At 40.5% G+C, this 26,244-nt stretch overlaps 1 protein-coding gene across 6 annotated transcripts in view; it reads right to left on the reverse strand.

Moving 5' to 3' along the window:
- Positions 1-26,244, reverse strand: part of FRMD6 (FERM domain containing 6) — a 241,979-nt gene that overhangs the window by 56,298 nt on the left and 159,437 nt on the right. For 4 of the 6 annotated variants that reach the window (XM_086709764.1, XM_025919536.2, XM_086709759.1 and 1 more), the window contains exon 1: positions 24,418-24,551. The exons of 1 other annotated variant lie outside the window; for it this stretch is intronic. The gene's annotated coding sequence lies outside the window, so the exon portion shown is untranslated. Of the gene's footprint in view, positions 1-24,417; positions 24,552-26,244 lie in introns of those variants that run through there. One more of the 6 variants, XM_025919535.2, reaches the window with a different exon arrangement.

Below are 26,244 nucleotides of genomic sequence, written 5' to 3' on the forward strand. Positions count from 1 at the left end.
AATAAGACCTGCCTTCCACCCTGACAGTTGTAGCATTATATGTAAAGAAGTTTACGAAGCCAGAAAAAGAGTTTGAGGTGCTAGGAATCCGATTTTTACCTTGATACACATAAATGATAGGCTGCAATTACTTTGTTAACCAGACACCCCCGAAAGAGTAGCATTCGCATCAGGGCACACCCTCACACATGTGCCCATACTGTTCATGTGCCAAACGTGCAGAAGGGCATGAAGTAAACCTCATGGGTCCAGGTACTCTTTACAGTAAAAGATCAAAAGCACAATCTACAGACTTCAAAGTAAGCAATTCCTCTGGACATTCTAACAAGGCTTGATACTGCTACAAAAGTTCTTATTCAACACCTCTTTGGGGGTTTTGCTGTGAGTAAGGTAGAGACAAAGTTGTCACGTAAACTTATAAAGATATCTGAAAATACCAATTTAAAAAGTCAGAGAAAACAACTATTACTATTATTATTATTATTGTTTTTTTTTTGTTTTTTTTTTTTTTTTTAGTGAGAGAGAAAGAGAGAGCACACATGTGCACGCACAAGCAAGGGAGGGGCAGAGACAGAGACAGAGAGAGAGAGAGAGAGAGAGAGAGAGAGAATCCCAAGCAGGCTCCATGCCCAGTGTGGAGCCCAATGTAGGGCTTGATCTCACAACCACAAGAGCACGACCTGAGCTGAAATCGAGAGTTGTATGCTCAACTGACTGAGCCATCTGGGAACCCCAACAATGATTATTTTCATCATTAAAAAAAAAAAAGTCTAAAACTCTGACTTACAGTTTTAAAAGTCCTTGCTTCAGAAAACTGATGAAAATGTTCATTTTATATAGGGCTTCCCAGTTATATATAGCTACCCCATCCCCCTGGGGCATCATCCAGTCATTAGCTAATCTTCTCCAAGGAGACTGAGGTGATTTGTGCTATTCTGGAGAAACACAAATCCAAGACTGTTAAGACGGATGTGAGGAACATCACTGGGAGCCACGGCTGCATCCCTTAGGTTTTCCCCAAGGTAACCTTCAATCAGAAGTTGGCTCTCTTGTATCCGTCATCCAGCGTTTAATTCCCTTAGCTTACTTGTAGAAGATAACCACCATAAATTTGCCAGGTCCATCAAGTGTGAAATCTCATTTTCTTTTTTTTTTTTTTTTCCAACGTTTATTTATTTTTTTTGGGACAGAGAGAGACAGAGCATGAACGGGGGAGGGGCAGAGAGAGAGAGGGAAATCTCATTTTCAAGTAGTATTTACCTATATAGTAATATTCTATTTCCCATACACCAACTCACAGACCTTGTTTCTAGAACTCTTCTCAGCCAGGTTTTGAAATAAGAGACCAAAGCCAACTTGAGTGTTACCTTATATCCCAAAGAGAATAGAAATAAAAGTCATTTAACAGTGAATCTCTGCACTCTCTGGTGAAGTCCACACTGTCCAACAGTGAGTCACTGAATAGCCCAGTCAAGTTGTCTCCATTTGACCTACCTGTTCATCGGATTTTCTGGTTCTGTGATGTGCATCCCTCTGCATACCGACAAAAGACATCATTCCTCCTGATACTAATCATCCTCTAATGCTGTGAGAGAGACTTAAAAGCCTGATTTTTAAAGGGTGTGGAGGAAGGAAATCAGAATTACAAGTTACCCTACAGTGACAGGGTTAATCCTCCATGAAAAATGGAACCACAACTCAACGTTGAAGTTAAAAACAAACCAATCAAACAAAAAACAGAAACCAACCTATCTCTGTTTAGTATTGCTTTTTTTTTTTAATGGCTCTAATCATCCTGGAAAGGCAGCTAGTCTTGAGGCTGACCTACAGACTATTATCCTGAATAAACCAAAAGAGCAGCCTACTCCAAGGTCAGCCATTCTTCACGGCAGGACTACTGCCCAATACCAGTGGTCCATCACTGTCCTCCTACTGCCTTAATTCTACCAAGAAAATGTTATATACTGCCAACAAATGCCATAGAATCATTATCACCTCAGATCCAGAGGCAAAACTATTCAAGTATTCAAAAAGTCCTCGTTAAGAGATGAGTGCCTATTTTCCTTCATGACCTTCACATTTGGAAAAGTGAATTAAGAAAATACGTTGTTGGTACTAATCATGGGCTCTCTAGGGAAAGCTGGATGAAAATACTTTTTCAGATAAGATTTGACAAGTTGTAGGTTGTCTGCTGCTAACCCTCGATACAGTTGGCGATAATGAAGAGACAAAATCCTGAAAATCCTTCTAAGGAGTCTTTCAAAAACATCTTCCAATTGCGTTACTCTGTCTGGAATTTGGAAATTACTTGCTCCTAGAAGTCATGACAGTTTAAGAAAAATCTACAGTTAATATTACACTTAATGGTGAAAAAGTAAATGGTTTTTCCCTAATATTGGAACAAAGCAGGTATGTCTGCCCTTTCGACTCAAATTCAAAGTTGGAACACTTAATATCTGATTTTTCAGACTTACTGTAAAGAGTACATACATTACTTAAAGCAGTGTATATTTTTACTTTTTTTTAAGTTTATTTTGAGAGAAAGAGAGCATGTGTGCATGTGTGAGCAGAGGAGGGGCAGAGAGAGAGAGAGAGAGACAGAGAGAGAGAGAATCCCAAGCAGGCTCTGTGCTGTCAGCATGGAGGCCCATGTGGGGCTCAATCTCACGAACTGTGAGATCATGACCTGAGCTGAAATCAAGAGTCAGACGCTTAATGATAGCCACCCAGGTGCCCCTAAAGCAATACAATATTGGCCTAAAGATATGTCAGTTGATGGAATAAAGAGTCCAGATACAAACCATATATCAAAAGTCATTTGATTTTTGATAAAGGTGCCAAGGTACTTTACTGAGGGAATAAACTTAGAATTGATTTCGGCCCTAATACAAAGATTAACTTGAATCACAGATCCAAATATAAAGGCTAAAACTGTGAAACTTACAGAAAACTTCTAGGAGATCTTTGTGATCAAAAAAATTTTTAAAGGAAAAATTGGACTTCTTTACAATTAAAATTTCTGCTCTTTGCAAGTCAGTTTAAAAATGGCAATGCAATCCTCAGACTGAAAAAAATATTTTTAAACATTTATCTAATTAAAGACTTACATCCAGAATACATAAATAGCTCTTACTAACAGAAGAAAACTCACTTAAAAATATGGCCAAAAGATTTAAACAGTCACTTCCCTGGAAAAGATACACAAATGGCAAGTAAGCATTTGAAATGATGCTCAATATTATTAGTCATTAGGAAAACGCAATTAAAAACTACAGTGAGGGGTGCCTGGGTGGCTCAGTTGGCTGAGTATCTGACTCTTGACTTAGGCTCATGTTATGATCCCAGGGCTGTGGGATCAAGTCCCACATTGGGCTCCATGCTGAGCATGGGGCCTGCTTGGGATTGTCGCTCTCTCTCCCTCTGTCCCTCTCCCATACTCACACATGTGCGCTCTCTCTCTCTCAAATAAAAAAATAAAAAACAAACTACAGTGAGATACCACAATGCACACCCCTAGAATGTTTAAAATTGAAACGACAGAGAATACCAAACCTTGGTGAGAATCTGGAGCAACTAGAACTCTCAGACACTGCTGGTAAGAATGTTAAATGATATAACTACTTTGGAAAACAATTGATAGCTTCTTATAAGGTCAAACATTCATTTATCATAGAACTCATTCTTAGGTACTTGAGTAAGATAAATGAAAAGATACATCCACCAAAGACTTACGCTTGCAACCCTTATCAAAATACCAATAACACTTTTCACAGAACTAGAACAAATAATACCAAATGGAACCACAGACTCCAAATAGCCAAAGTAATCTTGAAAAAGAACAAGGCTGGAAGCATCACCATCCCAGATTTCAAGATATACTACAAAGCTGTAGTAATCTAAACAGTATGGTACCAACATAAAAACAGACACGTAGATCAATGGAACAGAATAGAGTCCAGAAATAAACACATGCTTATATAGTCAATCTATCACAAAGGAGGCAAGAATATACAATGAGAAAAAGACCATCTCATCTCTTCAATAAATGGTGCTGAGAAAACTAGAATGTTACATGCAAAAGAATGAAACTGGGCCACTTTTTAACACTATATACAATAGGACTAAGGACCTAAATGTGAAGCCTGTAACCTTAACGCTCCTGAAAGAAAACATAGAGAGTAGTTTCTTGGACATCAGCCTTAGCAACATTTTTCTAGATATGTCTCCTGAGGCAAGAGAAACAAAAGAAAAATGAAACTACTGGGACTACACCATATCAAAAGCTTTTGCACAGTGAAGGAAACCATCAACAAAACAAAAAAGGTGACTTAATGAATGGGAGAACATATTTGCAAATGATATACCAGAGAAAGAGTTCTATCCAAAATATACAAAGAACTCATACAACCCAACATCAACCCCCCAATAATCCAATCAATCAAGAATGGGCAGAAGACACGAATAGATATTTTCCCAAAGAAAACATGCAGGTGGCCAACTGACACATGAAAAGATGCTCAATGTCACTAATCATCAAGGAAATGCACATCAAAGAAATATCAGCTTACACCTGTTAGAATGGCTAGATTCAAAAGACGAGAAGTAAGTGTTGGTAAGGATGTAGAGAAAAAGGAATCCTTACGCACTATTGGTGGGAATGCAAATTGGTAGAGCCACTGGAAAACAGTATGGAGGTTCCTCAAAAAGTTAAAAACAGTTAAAAAAAAGTTATTATGACCCAGTAATTCCACTACCAGGTATTTACCCGAAGAAAACAAAGACACTAATTCAAAAAAATACATGCACCCCTATGGTTGTTGTAGCATTATTTCCAATAGCCAAGTATGGAAGCAACCCAAGTTCCATCCATAGATGAATGGATAAAGAAGGTGTGGTATATGTGCACAATGGACTATTACTCAGCCATAAAAAAAAAAAAGAAAAGAATGAAATCTTGCCATTTGCAAAAAATATAGATAGACCTAGAGGGTAGAATGCTAAATAAGATAAGTAGGACAGAGAAAGACAAATACTGTGTGATTTCACTCACAGAGAATTTCATTCATGGAATTTAAGAAACAAAACAAACAAAGAAAAAACAAAAAGAGAGAAACAAAAAACCAGACTTTTAAATACAGAGAACAGGGGAGCCTGAGTGGCTCAGTCAGTTAAGCTTCTGACTTTGGCTCAGGTCATGATCTCACGGTTTGTGAGTTTGGACCCTGCATTGGGCTCTGTGCTGGCAGCATGGAGCCTGCTTCGGATCCTCTTTCTCCCGGTCTCTCTGCCCCTTCCCTTCTCTCTCTCTCTCTCTCTCTCTCTCTCTCACTCACTCTCTCTCTCTCAAAAATAAACAAACACTTAAAAATAAATAAATACAGAGAACTGGTGGCTGCCAGAGGGGAGGTGGGTGGAGGGATGGGTGAAATAAATACAGGGAATTAAAAGTACACGTCTCTTGATGAGCATTGAGAAATGTATAGAATTGTTCTATTATATTGTACACCTGAAACTAACGTAAAATCATATATTATCCTTGAATAAAAATTTTAAAAATATAAATGAACTGGTGTGCCTCAAATTAAAAAAAAATTTATACATGAACGTTCATAGTAACTTCATTCATAATAAACTTCCATTCCCAACTGGAAACAATCCAAATATCCATTAATAGCAGATGAATGAACAAGTTGTGACAACTTAATATTACCCAATTAAAAAAAAAAAAAAACAAAAACTTGATATATGCAACAAAATGCATGAATCCAGAAAGCATTATGCTAAGGGACAGAAGCCAGATACAAAAGCAAAGCACAAAAAAACTACAGGTCACATGATTCGATTTACATGAAATTCTATAAAAGGCAAAACTAAAGATCAGTAGTTGTCATGGATAACTGGGGTGGGAGGAAGGAGAAAAAGGAGAAAGTGGTGGAAGAGAAGAGGACTAACTAAAAAGGGGCTGAAGAAAACTTTTTGGCATGACAAAAATGTTCTATATCTTGACTTTGACACTGGTTACATAATTCTACACATTTCTCAAAAGTTACCAAATTATCTACTTAAAATTTGTGAACTTTATTTTTACTGCATGCAATTTATATAACTAAAGATTTGATTTAAACAAATTTAATGAATCTACATGTTCATTGAAGCGCCTTATGTGTTTAAGTAACACCACATTACTTCAAACCCTTTGCTGCATGATGCAGGTATTCACAAAAGTGATACAATTATTACCTAAACTGGCTAAACCCATGGCTTCAGAACGTTTAAACTTGACCTTAAAAATTGAAAGGTAGGAATTCATGGTGATTTGGAAAAACACTACAATTTTAAATGATACTAAGTAAAACCAAAAGTTAGGGCCTTTTGATGTTTACCAATGGTATCACCTGGTAAGAATTCCGGAGAGATAAAAGAAAATTTCTTGTTAAACAAAAATAGCACAGCAGAGTTTTAAACAGGTAGCATTTCACATATCACATGGTTTAAGTGTTCACTGGTTTGTCTGTCTCCCTCATCAACCAGGCTCTAATTTCCAGAGGACAGGTCCATGCCTTGGTCATCATTGAATTTCCAGCAAAATGCTTGGCATATAAATAAGAGTTGAATGAAAGAAAGATTTGCAGATGTTCTCATGCTAAATTCGGGTTCATTTACACAGTCCACATGTCTAAAACTTCCTACAGAAAGGCCTGTAGTATGTTTCCATAAAACACTAGCACTTAAAGATTATAATGTTCTAAAGGGAAATCAAGCGAATGTATTTAATGTCTCACCTTTAAATGTACAATGTGCCATCATTCCAAAAACACCTTTATTCTGATTTTCCTTTATTAACCAATCCTACAAATTACTAGAGGTTTTTTCAAGGTAACAGCTGCTCTGAACAAAGGATTAATAGTGTGAAATTTTATGCATGTCTTGCTGTCTTCTAATAAAATCCAATGATCAGGAATTTTGTGTCAAGTTAAATGCATTATCACAGGAAGTACAATATGTTTGAAAAGACTACCCTATCTAGTTCGGACTGACACAAAAAATTCTCTACGGCAACATCAGTGTAAGCTAATTAAGGAACAAAAGTTGATTTAGTATCGGGCAGAAACCAAAATTGACTTAAAAAAATACTAAAAAAAAAAAAAAAAAAAAGAAATCAAAATGTCACACCGTATTTTGCAAATACTTTAGAAATATTTTATCACCAGGATGACTGGTAGCAAGAAAAAAAGAGCACAGGCCTCAGAGTCAGAAGAGTATCATGTTCTGGTTTTTCACCAACTGTTTCAGGTAAAGTTGTCAAGTCATACAAATTATTTAACCTTCTCATCTGTAAAACAGGAACTACTACTCTGAGGATCAAATAAAGTAACCTACAAAATGTCACATAGAGATAAATTATGATGATGCCGGAATATCTAGTTAAAGGAAAGACATGCTCACCTTCCTTTAATTTTTGAGAAAGGTAATATATACAAATCATGGTTCTTAATCTGATAAATACCATGTATCCTTGCCCCACAAGTACGCATCAATGTTTCATTTTCCGCTCACCACCTGCAGTCCAGGGTAAACGCTGTAACAATCGCTTCTTTCTCCTGCCCACACCTATGGGTAGTAAATGACCACCCAGATAACATCTATGATAAGACCCTGAGGTGTCTCCATGGGATACCACATTTACAGAGCACTTTCAAATGCATTATTTCATCTCAGTAGTATATCCCATTATCTAACAATACTTTAAGATGTGTGACCTTGGCATCTGCGTGGCTCAGTGGGTTGGGTGTCCCTCTTGATTTGGGCTCAGGTCATAATCCCAAAGTTGTGAGATTGAGCCCGGTGTCTGGCTCTGCACTGAGCATGCAGCCTGCTTAAGATTTTCTTCTCTCTCTCCCTCTGCCCCTCTCCCCTGCTCATGAGCTCTCTCTCTCTAAAAAAAAAAAAAAAAAAAAAAAAAAAAAATCTGTGACCTCACTCAAATATCAGATGTAATTCAACTTCTCAACGATGATTTATTATAATACCAAAGTCTAATGACAGAATTCTTAATCGTGCTGTATAGCTACATTTCTATCTGCATTTAGGTAGAAAAACCTTATCAATTAATATGCATATACCATCTGAAGATCTATTATTTTACTTTACACTTTAGCATCTCAAAGAGAATTGAGAGAACACTATTTATAGTTATTCTTATGATTACATAATTATTCCCATAATCAAATACATACATATATATGTGTGTATATATATATATGTATATATATATATAAATTATCATAGGAAGCTAATCAATGACATCTTGATTTGTTTCTTTGAGGAAAATGTCCTATTTTATAACTACACTCTATTGGTAATTTTCAAAATTCAATCTTTGTTCAGTTTTTGAAAACTTTAAATTTATATTTTTCACAGAGATACAATTTATATTTTTCAGTGTGACATTAAATCTAACTACATATTACTGTTATGAAAGTTGTATTTTGTTCATATGTCAGATTTGGGAGATACACAACATGGATTTTCATAAACACAGTTTTTAGTTTGTTTTATGGATCAACTGCTCCTGGCCTGTGAAAGGTTTAAATTCATAAGGATACTTATAAAATAACTTTATTAATATCCTCAGGGGAAGCACACACACACACACACACACACACACACACACACGCACAATTTGAGTAGAAAAGAAACTAGGAAGGAGTAGAATCTCTGTACATGATTTTAGTTAAATTCTTGTCTGTGAGCCTTTTCATCCCATCATAGAACATATGACATGCAGAGTTGTTTTTTTCTTTGTAATAGAGGATACATAGGTGATCAGATGAAGCAGGAACAGAACACAGAAGGGTTGAAGAAACAGAAGGCAGGGGAAGCTAAAACTCACATTCATAAGGAGGTCAAGACAACAGCAAAGATGGGTGGCACAGCAAATATAAAAATTTCATTTAGAAATAATCCCAACTTTTTGACCCCACCCCCAATATGAAAGTAAGATAAGACTATATCAACTATTTTATAAGAAATTATGAGGTCCGTTATCATCTCGCTCCTAGGCACAGGGCCAAGCACATCAACTCAAATGGTGGGAGGGTGTCATTTCAGGACTACCTCCTCACAGGCAATTCGATCATCACAACGAGGGTGGACACCACCACATGTCAAACCAAGGAGGAAAAACTGCAAGAATGGTTGAATGGGCGTTTCCAGTGGATTAGGCTTGTGTCTTGGGCCCCAGTGCGTGGTGTACCATCACTAAGAAAACATCTGGCATGAGGAAACAAGAAACGTTGTTCTGATGCAGGCTGGGAGGAAATCCCTAATTGAGGTATTTCAAGAGACCTTGTTTTCTTGCACTGAGAAATCACAGATAATTTCTATTGCTGCATTCTATTATTAATGCTTAAAATCCAATCTTTATTTATGCTTTTGAAAGTTTATGGAACAAAATTTGTATTCTTCATGGCCTTTTGAATGTTTAAGCAACAAAATGCGTATTTCCAATGCCAATATTAAATATGAATACATGTCACTATTGTGCTATTGATATACATCATTTATACATCAGACTCGGGAGATACACACCAACACAATTCTGTTAACTTTTTTTAATGGGTCAGATGCTTCCTGGACTTGCTGAAGGCTTAAATCTAGATGGCAGCTCTCTCACATCATACAGATCAGAAAGAATAAAGCCACAACGCTGTTGGGCTGAAGTCAAGAGTCAACAGTTTTATAGGAGCTATGAAAGAATTCAAGAGAGTAGAAATCACCTCTTATGTGTCCTCAAACATTACTGCCTACCTGGGAAGACATGACTAACGTCCATAACACAGACAATAATATCATACCAGAAAAAGATACACAAACTCAGTCACCACTGCAACATGTCTGGTCAGGATTCAAGCACTAGAAAATGGAATTCAGTTGACCACAACCAGGCTACACAAGCCCCCAAACATTTCAGAGCCTTTCCCAACCCCTTGGCAATTGAGAATTTGTTTCAGGCCCCTCAACTGAAAATAGTTCATACATTAAAATGCATTAATTTAGATCCTTTATCTATAATATGGTGACTACAAATTTCCTGAAAACGTATTGGTAAATTATGAGTCTAGTTCAAGAATACATAAGCCAACCAATCATTAAAGGCAACTTTGTTTTATAAGTTAACTAACTTTCATTGGCTTTCCCTGCTAGTTTTTACTCTACAACTAAAATTCATGAAAACTTCTCTTTATATTTCTGTAGGCACCAGTAAAAGCAAATAATTTAGTAAATAACATATCATCTGTTAAACACCCTCTTCACAACTTAAAACTGACATGGGCTCAGTTAATGAATATTTAAGGTTAAAAAGATTTATCTGGTACTTATTTTAAATTCTACATGACATTTGACATTTCTTAAAACTATTTCCTGATCTGATTTCCTTAAATTTCCTTAATCTCACATCTGAAAATCTTGGGTGAATTTGAACTAAAACTTCCTTCAGTATGTTAATTTTTCTGAATCTCTTTCTATAATTACCAGTAACATGAGTTTCTCAACAGAAATTTCAGACATGGCACCACTACAGCTGACCTTTGTTTCAGTGTGATGCTAAGCTATGCAAAAAATTAACTTTACCACTATATTTAGATGGATTTAGTTAAGTATAGAATTCTATTTTCTTTGGGGGGAAAAATGCCTAAAGCATTTCTGATTGCTGTGATAAAATATATACACCACACAAAATTCCACTCTATTTTTTGGCTCACATATGCTACTAACTTTACCTCTGAGGTTTTTCATAATACCCTATTACATCACTCCAAGATCATACTAATAAACTATTAGTATTTTTTAGTCACGGGCTTGGAAAGATAAAATAAAGGTACTATCCACTACTCACTCTTGAGGGAATAAGTCAGTTTATTTTTTATATCCTACTTTCGGAAGCCATAAGAAATGTCCTCACTGTAAACATCTTTAAAATAATTACAGTTTCATAAAATAAAAGTTAGTTTGCGAGTTATCTATATCTGAAATTTCTAGCCCAAATTCCTTTTTGTCTTTCATTTACTTATTTAAATAGAGTTCAATTCAGGTACCAAACAAAGTAAACTCTAGAGTTATAAAATATAATTCATTCTTCATGGGGCACCTGGGTGGCTCAGTCAGTTAAGCATCGGACTCCAGCTCAAGTCATGAGCTCGCAGTTCATGGGTTTGAGCCCCAAGTGGGGCTCTGTGCTGACAGCTCAGAGCCTGGTGCCCGCTTTGGATTCTGTGTCTCCTTCTCTCTCTGTTCCTCCCTCACTTACACTCTGTCTCTGTCTCTCTCTCTCTCTCTCTCACAAATAAAGATTAAAGAAAATAAGTAATTCATTCTTCCTCATTAATGACTGTAGCCAATGGTAAGTTCCTTAGAGATTTTTTTAACTCTTATTTTGTCACAGAAATTACCACTTAATTTATTTTTTTCTAAGGTTAATTTTTTTTTAATTTTAATGTTTATTTTTGAGAGAGAGCGAGACAGAGCATGAGCAGGGGAGGGGAGAGAGAAAGAGAGACACAGAATCTGAAGCAGGCTCTAGGCTCTGAGCTGTCAGCACAGAGCCAGACACGGGGCTTGAACTTACGAACCGTGAGATCATGACCTGAGCCAAAGTTGGACACTTAACCAACTGAGCCACCCAGTGCCCCTCTAAGGTTAAATTTTTACATTTAGAATACTTTATAAACTACTATGGCATTATGAGAAAGTCAAGGAGTTTAGAATTCAGTTATGTTATACTCCCTATTACAGCCCCACCCTCAGACCAGATTGTTCTGTTAGGAGGTCTCAGAGAACCCCCCAGTTCTTGGTAATACTTACCAAAATTAAACAATTATACATTCTGTTTTCTGATATCTGCCTTTCTGGCTAATGGGTTAAAGCTTCAGGAGAGCAGGTACCATCATGCCTGTTGAATTCACACTATCTCCAGGGCCTTCTACATAGGGTACTCACTATTTGTCAAATGAATGAAAAAATAAGACATTTAAAACAGTATTAGCCTTAGAAAGAAGCATATCTAAAATTATAAAATGGTATGTAATAAAGTTACCCTTATTTGGAAACATCATCCACCTACATAACAGAATCTAAACAGGCAATACATGAGGTGGTGACTTAATACTCAAATAAATGATATAATTTTGCTACAAAGAAATCGATATAGTAAATTGAGATTGCCCTGTCTGAGGAAATAGATTTTATACGAGTTTTGGGTATTTTCTAATTCTTCTCAAGCATCACCGTAATTATATATTACCATTACTGGAAGGTAACTCTAAACAATAATTAATCTAGTAAATCTAGAGTAAATTTGCTAGGCACTAGGAAATAAGATATGGTTGTTGTCCTCGAGAAACTTCGAGCTGGTAAGTTAGAATATATAAAAAGATGACAATATAAAGCAGGATGTACTAAGTTCCAGTGAAGTGACACAAGCATTCTGCAGCTCACTTGAGTGCAAGGAGAATAGCAAGCATGACCCAGGCTAAGTATGTATGTTGTAGTTAGCCTGGTAATGGAGACAACTGGGGACTACGAGGAGAGCTGGGATAGACTGACGGATCTGTGAGATGACATTATGTAAGAATCCAAGTGACTACAACACACCGATAGTCAATTCCCATGCCGACAGGGGCAGGCAAGAAAGGAGTGAAGCCTGCAGGACGAAAATGCCGACAGCAATTTGGTCTCAACGTTGGGGCCAAGAGGATCTCTTCTGGGGAGTATGGTGGGCTACAGAGTACAAACCCCATATAAAAGGGGAAGTTGTTACGTTGCTCCCCAAAACTCATTGCCAGGCCTTCCGGCTTTTCAAAAGAAGATATAAAATTCAATTTTTTTTTAAGTGAAAAGTTTCAACTCTTAAAAGTTGGCAAATAATTATTTTCATGCTATGTTAAAAACCAAAATACGTCTGTAGCCAGTCTTCCCAGTGGGCCACAGATTTGGAGCTCTGGTTTGGGATATTGAATTCCATGCTCAAGAGATCTGGACTTCATCCTGTAGTCACTGACTTAAGAGACTTAACGTTTATTCCAAAATTTGCTTAGTTTTATACCTCTGCACACTCCAGTATTTACCACGTACAACTCTCAACACTGCCAAATTATTTCACATTGGTCTTGTGTATTTCTCCGTTACAAGCCAATTATGTTCATTTAACAAACTGTAGAGTGACTTATAAGTTTCAGCTGAAAAAACATTCAAAATGATACTAATAAAGCAGTGTTGACAGAGCAGTGCCTAAGAGAATGCTGACATTATGTTACACCACAACCCACTAGAAACACACACACACAGTCCCTGGAGCTCCACTTCTCAAAAAACATGCACCATAATCCAGTGCAAAAGAAGAGTCTTTGCTCTTTCCAGCATTTTCCCATACTTAGCAACTTTCTAAAGACTATTACTACACTTTCTTTTATCACCAAACAACACTCGAACACATGTAGCAAAGTTTTAATTCTACCATTCACTGTAAGCTTTTAACTATCCAAAAACAATATTTAAGTACTAAAGGCCGATGTGTTAACATTTTAATAAGCTTAGGGAAAGAAAAGATAATTAGTATCAGAGACTTGTTGATTCGTTTTGATGACAGTATTACAGAAAGTTAGCATTATAATTCAAAGGTAATTCCCAGAAGAGAAAATTCTCGGTGCATAATTATGATATACAATACAGAACTATGAAAATTGCTTAATCACATGCTTTGAAATAATATTCAGAGTGGAAGCTATCAACAAAGTATAAAAGAACTATTAAACAAGCAATGTTTCTATTACTTAAATTCTTCTGGCTCTTGGGAACCCCTACCCTGAGCCATCCATTCTGTGAACGAAGTCCTCCAGGTTCGTGGGGCACTACGATGTGTGCCTGGTCAGCTCAAATCTATCACCATTGCCGAAAAAGAGGCTAACTCAAAGCACGTGTCTCACAAGGGCTCTCTTATACCCTTTTCATGTAAAGGATCAATGGGTTGAAGTAAAGAACACGTCTTTACTAGAAACAGAAAAGTCTCAACACAAAGTGACAGTGCTTCCAGGATATAGTTCTTATCTAAAGGGATGCAACATAGAATAAAGACACTGCATTACAACTGATTTTCTATTTCAAAAGAAACAGACTACAATCTATATGCTGGGAGCTTTCCCAATAACAGCCAGAGGGAAGCTCAAAGGCTCCCCATTACCCCCATCCCTGTCAGAGCCTGCTGAAGACCCCTCATGGCCTCTAGTATTCTGAAGTCCTACCCCACATTCTATCAGACATATTAAAAAGTACTCACATTCAATACTGTTTAAAAGAAACTGAACAGAAAATAAGAATTATCAGGGTACCTGGGTGGTTCAGTGGGTTGAGTGTACAACTCTTGATTTCAGCACAGATCATGATCCCAGGATTATGCCATCAAGCCCCGTGTCAGGCTCCCAGCTCAGTGTGGAGCCTGCTTAAGATTCTCTTTCTCTCTCTCTCTCTCTCTCTGCCTCTCTCCCCTGCTCTCATGCTCTCTCTCTCAAATAAATAAATAAAAGGAAAATTATAATTCTCTTTCATAAGCTTTTTATTCTCTCTTGAGCCCACTCCAGTCACGTTTTGCCCCCACCCCTCCACTAACACAGCACTTGTCAAGGTAACCAATGACTTCCCTTGCTAAATCCAATGAGCCACTCGGTCCTCACCCTACCTGACCTCTCAGTAACCTATGACGCCACTGATTCACTCCCTCCTCCCTGAGACACCTCCTTTACTTGACTTCAAGGATATTCTTTCCATTTCCCTCCTATCCATCTGGCTGCTCCTTCTCATTCTCCTTTACTGGTCCCTTCTTACCAACTCAATCTTTAAAGGCTGAAACACCTCAGGTTCAGCCCAAGTGCCTTATCATAGAAAAATAACTCTCAGTTCATTCTTCCCATTTTGTGGGTCAACAGAAATAAGAGTATCTTCTAATAATAACACTTATTTAGGAAATGGAGACAATTAGATCCACTATGTTAGAAATGTGTGCATAATTCCTATGTCGTAAGATAATTTCTTAGGAGATTTCTTCTCTTCTTCAACAAACTGTAAATACTAGCATGACCCAAGATTTGGTCCATGGACTGTTTTCTCTGTCTATTCACATTTCCCAAGGGATCTCATCCAAATTCTCTCAGCACCTTCCAAATTTGAATCTCTAGCCTGGGCATCTGAAACTCCAGAATGCTATCGAACAACACACTCAACCTCTCTACCTGGAAGTCGAAGATAACGTGTTTACAACAGCTCCTTGTTATCTTTCCCAAACCAACTCCTCAATCAGATCCCCACCTCAATTCATGGCAACTCCATAATTATGCAAAAAGCCTTGATGTTATCCTTACTCTGATCTCTCTCATATTCCTCAAACAGCTGGCCAAGAAATCTAGGTGGTGTGATCTACAAAATAAACCCTGGTTATTTCTCACCACCTCCTCCACTGCTATTGGCATTTCTCAACCGGATTGTTATCAACAACTGCTAACCTGTATCCCTGATTCTGCCCTTGACCGACCACCCTGCTCCATTTTTCTACCTCAACACAGCAGCCAGTGATTCTATTAAAATGTAAATCAAACCCTTACTCCTCTGCTCAAAGCTTTCCAATGATTTCCCATTTCACTCAGAGTAAAAGCCTAAGTTCTTAAAATGGTCCATCAAGCGGGTCCTACGTGACACGCCCCCTAAACTTCTCTGACCTCATCTATTACTGTTTTGTGACCTTCTCATTGTTCCGGGAACACACCAGGCACACTTCCACCTGAGACCTTTGCCGGTCTATCTGCTGAACAATGTTCTCCAGGTATCTCTGTGGCCAACTTCCTCTCTCAAGTCATCTTCTCGGTAAGTCCTACTGTGGCCATCGTATTTCAAATCGCCAACACGGTCCCGGGATACTTCATAGAGACATAAAACCTATTTCTGATGGGCTTAGGAAACTTAATGTTTTAAAAACGTTCACTAAGTTCAAGATATTATTCAACACATAACAAGCATGGGTTATGCAGGGTAGGTCCTGCTTTTAAAGAACACAGTGGGATGATACATCACAATTATTCTGGAGGATCCTGTGCCTATTTTGAAGATTCTAATTATGCTGTTTAGATGTAAATGTGTCTTTTTCTAATATGCTTAACTCTTTCTTAATGTTCCTTTTGAAACTTTCAGACTATTAATTTCCATTGAATGAGTGGTTTAAAATCTTAAGCTTTGGGCCTACTGAGAGAAAATTATAAAGGGGTCCGACCCACATTATAGAAACTATGCCAATGGTGGGGATGGGGAGGGGAGAAATAAACAATAATTGCTTTCTACCAATAATAGTGGTTTTCTTTATTTTTTTTTAATGTTTATTTAAACATTAAATAAATGGGGTGGGGAGGGGCAGAGAGAGAAAGAGAGAGAATCCCAAGCAGGGTCCACACTGTCAGCACAGAGCCTGATGCGGGGCTTGAATTCACAGACCGTGAGATCATGACCTGAGCTGAAATCAAGAGTTGGATGCTTAACTGACTGAGCCCCCCAGGCAGGTGCCCCAGTAGTAGTTTTCTTTAAAAGCACATGTAGTTTATAGGGTACAAGAGCAAAAGACATGGGCCACTGGTAGTCTTTAAGTTTAAAAATACTTTGTTCGGCCTTCATTATCATAAAGAGAGATTATTTTTTAATCTGTAGATTTACTTTTTGGCATCTGGAAAGGCATATGTATCTAGCAAGCAGAAGCTGAGAGCCTGAGTAAGACTACTGGAAATCAGAAGAGAAATAGGAAAAATAACTCAATCAATTAGTGGTCAATGGGATAGGCCAGCAGATATTCTCAGTGCAGTGATATAGACTGCCCAGTATCTGTAACTGAGAAACACTAGGTTTTGTTGCCTGTTGAAGGTCATCGAAAACAAAATATAATATCATCTCATGAGCTGCTTGTAAATTAAAGGCTCAGGGACTTCCAAAAAAACTGTAAATCCTATACATTTTTTTTTTTTTTTGTCTTAAGTAGTAAGAGCTAACATCACTTGACAGTTTGCTATGTGTCAGACCGCGCCATTGTTTTCTACGTACTCTTTCATATAGTAATCAAAACAACCCTGTGGGATAGTTACTATCATTACCCTCATTTTACAGGTAAGAAAAAAGAGGTTCGGAGAACGAAGTAACTTCCTCAAGGTTACACACAGGAAAACAGTGGAGCCTGGATCTGTGCCCCAGAGGATTGATTTCAAAGATCTTGTTGTTACCATTAGACTTTTCTGCTTCTCTTCCATGTTGCCTCTGAAATGTACTATTCTTTTCTGCAGTAATTTCAGTGAGGAACTTGTCAGAGATATGACCCTATGGTGAGCACATTTTTTTAATTTTCTAAGATTGCACATGCTAGGTTTTTGCTGTTCTAAGCAGTATTTCATTGAGCAGAATATATTTACTACCCATTTGTAACACTTCTGTTATTTTACTTGTTTTTCACTTTCCTCATGAGCCTAAGTCAAAATTCTGAGCCTTTTCTTAAACCATGAAAAATGCCCTTTTGCCCTTCAGGGAAACATAAAAGAAAAAAAACCATCTGCATCATTTGTTTTCCTTTGTAAGCACTTTATCTGTTAGATTTCTCATAATCCTCTGTTTTACAGTAAATGCTTCCTGGAGACTGCCACAGACATCAGCATCAGAATTTCACTGTTGTTTTAGGTAGAGACAGGATGTTTCCACAGATATTTATGAAAAGATAACTTGAAGGAGGGGGAAGCGTGTCCAAGGGAGGAGAAAAGTGTATAACCGGTGAGGACATAATGGCAGGAAGAGGCAAACAAACAAAAAAAGACTTTTTCATAGTATCTTCTTAAGAGTGAACTACTCTGAAAATATTTAGAAAGCAGTCCTTTGAAACTGAGTTCCAGCCTAGATCACTTGTGGATCAATGAAACACTGAGTCAAGAGGGACCTCAAGATGTCACCAACCTGGCACTTGACACCCAACCTCTCACTAGAAAGTCCTAGAACACAGGAAGAAGGAGAAAAGGGCTCTGCATGGGAGCAGAGGCAGACCAGCCTAGAGGAGGTAAAATTCTTCCTCACTGGACCACTGCCCTGTTTTCTCCGGGCAGTACGAGTCTATCTGAACAAAGCCACACAATCCCTTTGTGTTGACAGAAAAAAGCACCCCATCCTGAGGCCAGTGGACTCACTGCAGAGTAGAGGGCCGGCTGTCAGCCCTCAGATGGCGCGAACCTAGACCAGACTGAGCGTGAGAAGGAGCTTGTTCACTTGGTGCTGTCATTACCTGTGAGACTCTGAGTCACTCAACCTCACAGGGCTTCAGTCCCTCCACTTCTAAAACCTGATGAGGCTGTCTGCCACCTATGGCCTCCTCCCTCTTTCCAGTTCTCAGTTAAAATCTGGCAAGATCCAGTTGGTATGTTCCTGTGTCCCTGAAACAATAGGATTCTGTGGACTGAGCTGAGACTTCAGTATTTTTGTAATGTTCCTTTCTCTTTTTTTCTCTCACGTTTTTGAAGTAATTTTCTCTTTTAATCTTAAGACTATACTCTCCTTTCAACTCCAAGGTGCTCGACTTTTCTTGAGCCTTCAAAAGGTCCTACCCCACATATTAGTCCCATCCCCAAGTGTCCATTGACAGAATGGATAAATACACTGGATATATTCATGCACAGAAAAAAAGAAAAAAGAACGGCTACCTGCATCAATGTGGACATGACGCTATGCTGAGCTGAAGAAGACACAAGAGAGAACTTCTATTTGATTGCACTTATGTGCACTCTGAGCGGGGCGCCTGGGTGGCTCAGTCAGGTAACTGTCTGACTCCTGATTTTGGCTCAGGTCATCATCTCAGGGTTTGCAGGTTTGAGGCCCAAGGGGCTGCCAGAGTGGAGCCTGCTTGGGAATCCCTCTCTCCCTCTCTCTCTCTCTCTCTCAAAATAAACATTTTTTAAAAAAACATCTAACCTATGGCAATGAAAGAACAGTGGTTATCCCTGGGGCAGGCAGGGACTGTGAATGTAAAGATAGGCTTCTGGGGAGCAGATAATGATGTTTTTTTGGCTTGGATGCTAGCTGCCTGCATATGACCACTTCGTGCTATACTTCTGATCCGTGCATTTTCCTGGTTGTATCTACTGAGACTGGATAGTACAAGTGCCACTACTAAATAATTACTCATTTGATGTAAACTACACAAAGAACTACCCAAAAAGCTAAGTGAGCTTTTCATTAATTTCCTAAAATCTTCATCCGGAATTTGCTTAATTTTTATAATCATTTCCTCTTTCATATGAAACTGTGGCTAGAAGACAGTATAAAATAATTGTTTTTCTCTCTGTCTTCATGTACCTATAAAACGTTACTACTCAAAATTGTATCGTATCTATGTACAAAGGCAGGGTTATTCGAAAACAGCTGAAAATATCCCTGGATAATCAATTAGGAATACTGAGGTTCTAAATAGATCTTTTTGGTCCAAATTATCCCAGTTACCGTGTATTAATGAAATACACGGGGTCATGGCAAAATCTCTTAGTTTCTTGCTGTGCAGATTAAACTCTGCTAGGAAAAGGCCACACGGGTGGGAAAAGGCATTGGAGAAAATGCTGTGCTACACACAGCTCCAAGAAAGCTCTAGTCAACACTGCCGTCTCCTTTGGCCTGTAACTGGTTCATCTGAATTTGATGCAGTGCTACATTTTTCTCCTCCTGAGACTATTCTTCATGTCAGATCAGAGATTTTTTTCCTTTCCCCCTCCCACTGTTGTATGATATCGTTTTGATCAGTATGGTATACTGCATGATTGATTCCACTTGATACGTATCAAGAGTGATATCATACTCTGATGCATTACTTGCATCCGAAGTAATTACACCACCAAATCATGTCAGATAATCTGGAAGCACTGATAGCTTGTTTTCACTCAAAATCTTATCATAACTATGGCCATTATTACTGTAGAGCCCCTCTGGTCCTACAGCATGGCAGGCAGGCTGTCGCTCTCACAAATGCTGGGGGAGTAATTAAATATTTGTAGAACCAGGGTCACCTGGGTGGCTCAGGGCATGATCTATGGTCCGTGAGTTCGAGCCCCGTGTCGGGCTCTGTGCTGACAGCTCAGAGCCTAGAGCCTGCTTTGGTTCTGTGTCTCCCTCTCTCTCTGCCCCTCCCCTGCTCCCACTTTGTCTCTCAAAAATAAACATTAAAAAAAAATTAAATATTTGTAGAATCATTAGAGTTTAGACAAAAAAATGTTTTTAATCTTCAAAATGAGAAGCGGCGTGGGTGGCGGTGGGGCACAATAATAAGCATCCAGTCCCTAAACACTATTTAAGACCAAAGCAGCAATTTAACACAAATGCACACAAGCTTTCCAGGATGAGTAGCACATAACAGCACCATTTCATATTGTATGCAGATTTTGTAGGGCACCTTAACATGAACCCTTTTTTTCTCTGCTAAAAAAGATCTTGTTTTTTAATTTCCACTTTTAAATACAAAGTTTTCTCTACTTCAGCCTTGTTTTAAATATTCATCCTTCTAAGTTCAGATTTTCCTTGCAACTCATTGTCCAGTATTCTACTTCCTCCTTCCTCTCAAATTATTCCCTTAACCTGTTTCTACTTATTTTTATAGGCCCCCAAAGCCTCTTCCTCAGGATAATGTGCAATTCAAAAAACCCTCTCAACTACCCCCGTATCAAAGTTTAACTGCAGAAGCCAACAATACTATTTTTCTTGTTTGGGTTTTAGGAAAGATATGTTTTAACTAAAATTTCACCACTCATAAAATCCCATCACTATTTCTTTTCCATTCCCCCCTCCTGCATTCAACTGTTTAATATGCAATCACAATGTAATCAAACTCTTAAATGTATAATTACATAAACAAAGACTTCTTAAAAATATATAATTTTAAGTGTGTAACACACACCCTTAGTAACTTTAGTGCTGGAAGTACAGATTTTTTTTTAAGTACTGGAGTTTTCTTCTAAGTTGTTTGTTCTTTCTTGGTGTGGGAGCAGGGTACAGGATCATCATATGAGGACCAACTGCTTTATCAGAAACCACAAACTGTGTTACAACAGGATCCTATTAAAGACTGAGAACGCACTTAAAACTCTTTATAAAAATAAAGTTGGAATTGGGGCGCCTGGGTGGCTCAGTCGATTGAGCATCTGACTTTGGCTCAGGTCATGATCTCACCATTCATGAGTTGAAGCTCCACATTGGGCTGGCCGCTGTCAGCCTTTCAGCGCAGAGCCTGTTTCCGATCTTCTGTCCCCCTCTCTCTGACCCTCCCCTGCTCATGCTCTCCCAGCAAAATAAATAAATAAATATATATATTTTTAAAGTTGGAATTGCATAAATGAAAACCAACGTTTCTATGCTTTGTTCATAAGGATACACAATACTGAATACCTCTGGTTTTCCTACTTATGAAACACACAGGCTCATTTACCAAACCAGGGCATTTATAAGGTTTGCATTCATGTGGAATAGGAAAAACCTATCTCTGCATAAATAGAGAAAACTTTCTATCCTTGAGAATGCTTAAAACAATTTTCAAGTGACTTTAGAGAAGGCCCCTGAAATTTAGTTCTGAACTCAGAAAACCACCTAAGGGACAGTTTGTGAATGCCATCTGGGATCCAGGCAGTTTCATCAACAAAAGGGAAAACTTGTTGAGATCATCCAAATCTAAAATTCACATACATTTTTACATCTGGACTGAATTAATCTTTTCTTGGTACTGGCTTTCATGTAATAAAATAATTGTTTGCAGGTTTTATTTTTTTTTTTTAAACCCACAGTCTCGGAAATCAAAATGTGCAGCATCCACGCTGAAAACTACAAAGAACTCCTTTATCAAAAAAGTTAGCTGTGAGACAGGACTCATTTACACTAAACTCTGAACTTGACAGTTCAGTCAAAAGCAATTCTGTTTGAAACTTTCATTTCAAGCATCTGCCACAAAAGGCTACACAGTCTATTATGTCATAAGTTCTGAAAGCCAAAGGCTTTATAAGTGTAGTTAAAAGTGAAAACAAAGTCCAGGAACCAGAAAAGCTCTACAACCCCCCTTCCCTGGATTCAGCTAGCCCAACTGGATGAGTTTTTACAGAACTTGTTGCCAGAAGTGATCACCTAGCACATGGGCACTTTGCTTTCAAACAAGCAGGGTCTTCCTCCTAGCTCCTATTGTTTCACTGCAGAGCTAGGAGCATCTTCAAGCAGCAAGTTCAAATTATGTACTTGAAGCTGGTAGCTTACCCAGGGTGCCCCCCAAAAAGGAGGGAGTGGAAACACGGAAAGATTTCCTTTCCCTTAAGATGTTTTGAGTTCTGCAAGAACTGCTGATTACTGTGGTCCATCAGTGTCAGATCTCCGGCATTTTTACAAGCAATTCAAAAGGAGGAAAATTAGTTCCTATTACAGTCAGTCTGCTTTCTGGAGAAGATATCCTGCAGATAACTTGATAGAAGATATCCCCTGGGGGACCCTTCTCATCTAATGATCCCAAAGGTCCATTTTAATATGAAATATAAATCCAAAATGTTTACAAACATACGGAAAGAGCATTTAAATGTCAGCTGCCTCATACTGTGTAGTATTTTCCTTTTTAACGTAATACTTTTATTTCTCAAAACCACACCCAAGGAAAATGATTAACTGCTACAAGTTTTGTACTACAAAGGACAACAGCAAAAGCATCTGTTTTCCTGCCTCTCTCCTCTGGTCTTCTCCCCTCCCCCATCTCGATGGTGCAGGCTGTAAGTCTTGGTGGTTGTTAAAATTACTTTCTACAAGACTCTCATAATGCTGCAGTTTCTGAAAAACTTCTTATCCTTTAACATTGCTGAGCCTAAATTTATGTGCTGCTCTAAGAAGACAAAATCCAAAAGTCAAAAGCCTTTTTAATGACAGATGTATTACGGAAAATTTTCCCCACAAAGTTTTGATGCTGTGAAATATCAACTCCCTGAAATCACAGAAAGGAAATGACTTACATTCTTGGAAAATGAAGCCACTAGCAGCTTTCTCCAACAGTATTTTCTAATCCCTAAACTACACCCTGTGGCAACGGGGAGTATTTCGTGCAAAAACTGAATTTAAATAGATGCTTATAAACCCAATAAACAAAAATCGTCGGATCCCAGAGAAAAACAGAATCAGACACTTTTTCTGCACACTCAAAAAACCTGGAGAGCACAGGCTTGAAGTCAAAAGCAACCTGAGAACGCTTGCTCAAGTTTTCCTGCCCCACTGTGGGCCATGCAAAGCTCCTGAGGGAAATTCTGGCAAAACAGATTTTTGCCAAAAAATAAAAACGAAAAGGGTGTAAAAGAGCTAATATTTCTTTGGACACTTAACTTCACAACTGCACGACCTGAAAATCTGCCAGTTTTCGTTTCAACTTTAAAATATGCTTATTTTGACACCTTTCCATTTATTCATGCCCTGAAGAAAACGCCCTCACTATTAGGTTACGCTGTCCCAGGACTCGAGGTACTGTTATTAAGCCCTGTGGATCTCACACGGGTGGCCCCCAGCGGTCCATACGTGACAGTTCCTGGTCCTCCTCGAGGACAGGCTGGTGGTCTCTGCTGCCCCGGGCCGGGCCTGCGCGCCGCAAGCACCTCCAGGAACCCAAATTCTGCAGGCCGCGCCCCCCACTAGCATCCCACCGAGGCCCCCTTCTGGCGCCGCCGAGCCCCAGCTCAATCTCGGGCTCCCCGACTAGACACTTTCAGGGACCGTGGGGCAGAGGCTGCTCTCGGGTCCCTTCCCGCAGCCGGGCTGCCCTCCCCCGGAGCACGCACAACAGGCGGCAGGGCACCCAGGAATTCAGGGTTCACGCGCTGGCCCCGGCGCCCCGTCAAAGTGGCGACCGATGGGGCGCAACCGACAGGCGCCCCCGGAACAGCGCTCCAGAGACCACTGGGGAGCCGAGCGCGGCACCGTGAGCCCGGGGAGCAGCCCGCAGCTCCGGCCGGCCTCCCGCCCTCGCCGCAGAGGCGGCCCCGGAGCTCCGCGCCTCCCCCGCTGCCTGGCTCGGCTGCCCCGGGGCCCCGGCCTCCCGCCCCGGCGTGGGCGAGCTCTGACCCGCGGAGAGGCGACCTTCCAGCCCGGTGCCCGAAGCCCAGAGTCGAGGAAGCAAAAAGAAGGCGAAGAAAGACGCAGGGAAGACACTGCTTTGGCTAGGGCTCTCGACTCCCAGAAACCCTCCCAAAGTCCCGTCCAGCCGCCGCCGCCGCCCGGCCGGCAGGGGGCACAGTGGGTAGCCGGGGCGCGGTGGCCGGGCCAGGGGACAGACTGGGAGGCCCCCAAGCGCCGAGCTCCCGCTCATACCTCCCAGAAAGCCCGGAGCACCAGGCGTCGGACTCTTCCCAGGTCCTCGTCCCTTCCTGCTTGCGCCGCGCCAGCCCGGCTCCTCTCAGCCCCTCTGCCCCGGCAGCTTGTCGAGCGCTCCGCGTCCGCCCCGCCCCCCCCGCCCACGCCTCCCGCCCCGCCCCCAGAGGCTCCGCCCCCACGCCCGCCCCGAGGTGGCGGGGGTGGCCGCCGGGCCGCGGGAGCCGAGCGCCTTGCTCGCGGCCGCACGTGGAGCGCCTGTCGGCCCCGCCCCGGACCCAACCAAGCGTCCCGCGGAGGGGTGCCGCGACAAGAAGGTGGGAGCAAACGGAGGGAGCCACCCCTCACGGGTCCTGAGGAAGGAGGAGAACCCAGAAGGGCACCGTACGTGGACCACTGCCATCTAGCCCTTACCCTCACGCGACGGATGCGGGAGGGGACACTGTCAGCTCCCCCCTTCTGGCCGAATGGCCCTCTCCGACGCTCGGCCCCGCTCCCCGGGAACGCTCCCTCCCGAGCCCAAGTCTGGGTGGGCGGGGGCGGCTGTTTGGCCTGAGCACTGTTTTACTAATTCTGATCGACGGAGTGGATGGAGGCCACTCTAAGAGGAGGCGATCCCAGCGGAGGAGGCTTCGTGACTCCTAGCTTCCCTCCCGTCTTTCTGTCCCGCACCCACCGGCCCACCCACCACTCGGACGCCGCGCCCTCGCGGGTTTTATCCTAGATGGTGGGGGCGCCGCCCGGAAGCCAAGCCTCCCCTGCTGAGTCTCTCCAGTTGTAAAGGTAGACACAGCCTCTATTGGCCGTGCTTTTAGTGTCCGTGACCCCTCAGAAATTTTATTTGCCCGCTCCTGGAGGTGGCTGGAGAGAGCGCCGGGTGATGCAAAGGGCCCGCGGAAGGTGTTTTTACGGAATTTTCTTGGGTCTGGGAAACAGCTACGCCTCTTTGGTCAACCTGTGCCCACTAGGACCTGCTGCTGGGAACTGGAGCCAAGGGAGAGTCACGTCGTCCCCATACCCCTGGTGCACAGTACTCCCGCCTCTCGGGCTTCTGCCCTCCTAGGTCTTATGTTGATTGCTGACCCAGTGACCCCTGGCCAGTGTAGCAGTAATACCCCACAGGGCCCTCACTAAAGGAGTAAGGCTGTGTATGTTTCTGGGTGAAGAGACCAGAAGAGGAGGACCTGAGAAAGGACAATACCCAAAATCAGATTTAGGCTTACAGAAGCCAACTTAAAAATTGCTCTGCTCTTTTAGTCCAAACATAAATATGTAAAGCTGGCTGTTACTGGTCGAAAGTATGCCTGTCTGTGTGCCTCGTTTGCTTGGCAAAAGAAATTCACTTTTGTGTTCATTAGGGCTGAAGCTAACTTGGAATAGTTGCCTCATTGACAGCTTTTACAATGGAGGAACTATGACACTGGAACTGAATCTTAGAAGCAGCTGTGATCTTTTTCACAATTGATAATACATTCAGAGCTTATTTCTGATAAAGCAAAGCAGCAGTGTCTAAGGATATTGCATTTAAAGTCATAATTCCGTTATGGAAAAAAGGACCAGAACTACATTTCAATGACTGTCTTCTAAAGTAGTTGTATTTAATTAACAAAGTAAAATTAAAAATTGGCTTACACTGGTTGACGACAATGTAGGCATTTAAACGTGGAGGCTCACACTTCTCTCTCACTTTTTTTTTTTCAAACGTTTATTTATTTTTGGGACAGAGAGAGACAGAGCATGAACGGGGGAGGGGCAGAGAGAGAGGGAGACACAGAATCGGAAACAGGCTCCAGGCTCTGAGCCATCAGCCCAGAGCCCGACGCGGGG

Source organism: Puma concolor, chromosome B3, assembly GCF_028749965.1.
Source record: "Puma concolor isolate L17-30 chromosome B3, mPumCon1.1.hap2, whole genome shotgun sequence".
Lineage (NCBI taxonomy): Eukaryota > Metazoa > Chordata > Mammalia > Carnivora > Felidae > Puma > Puma concolor.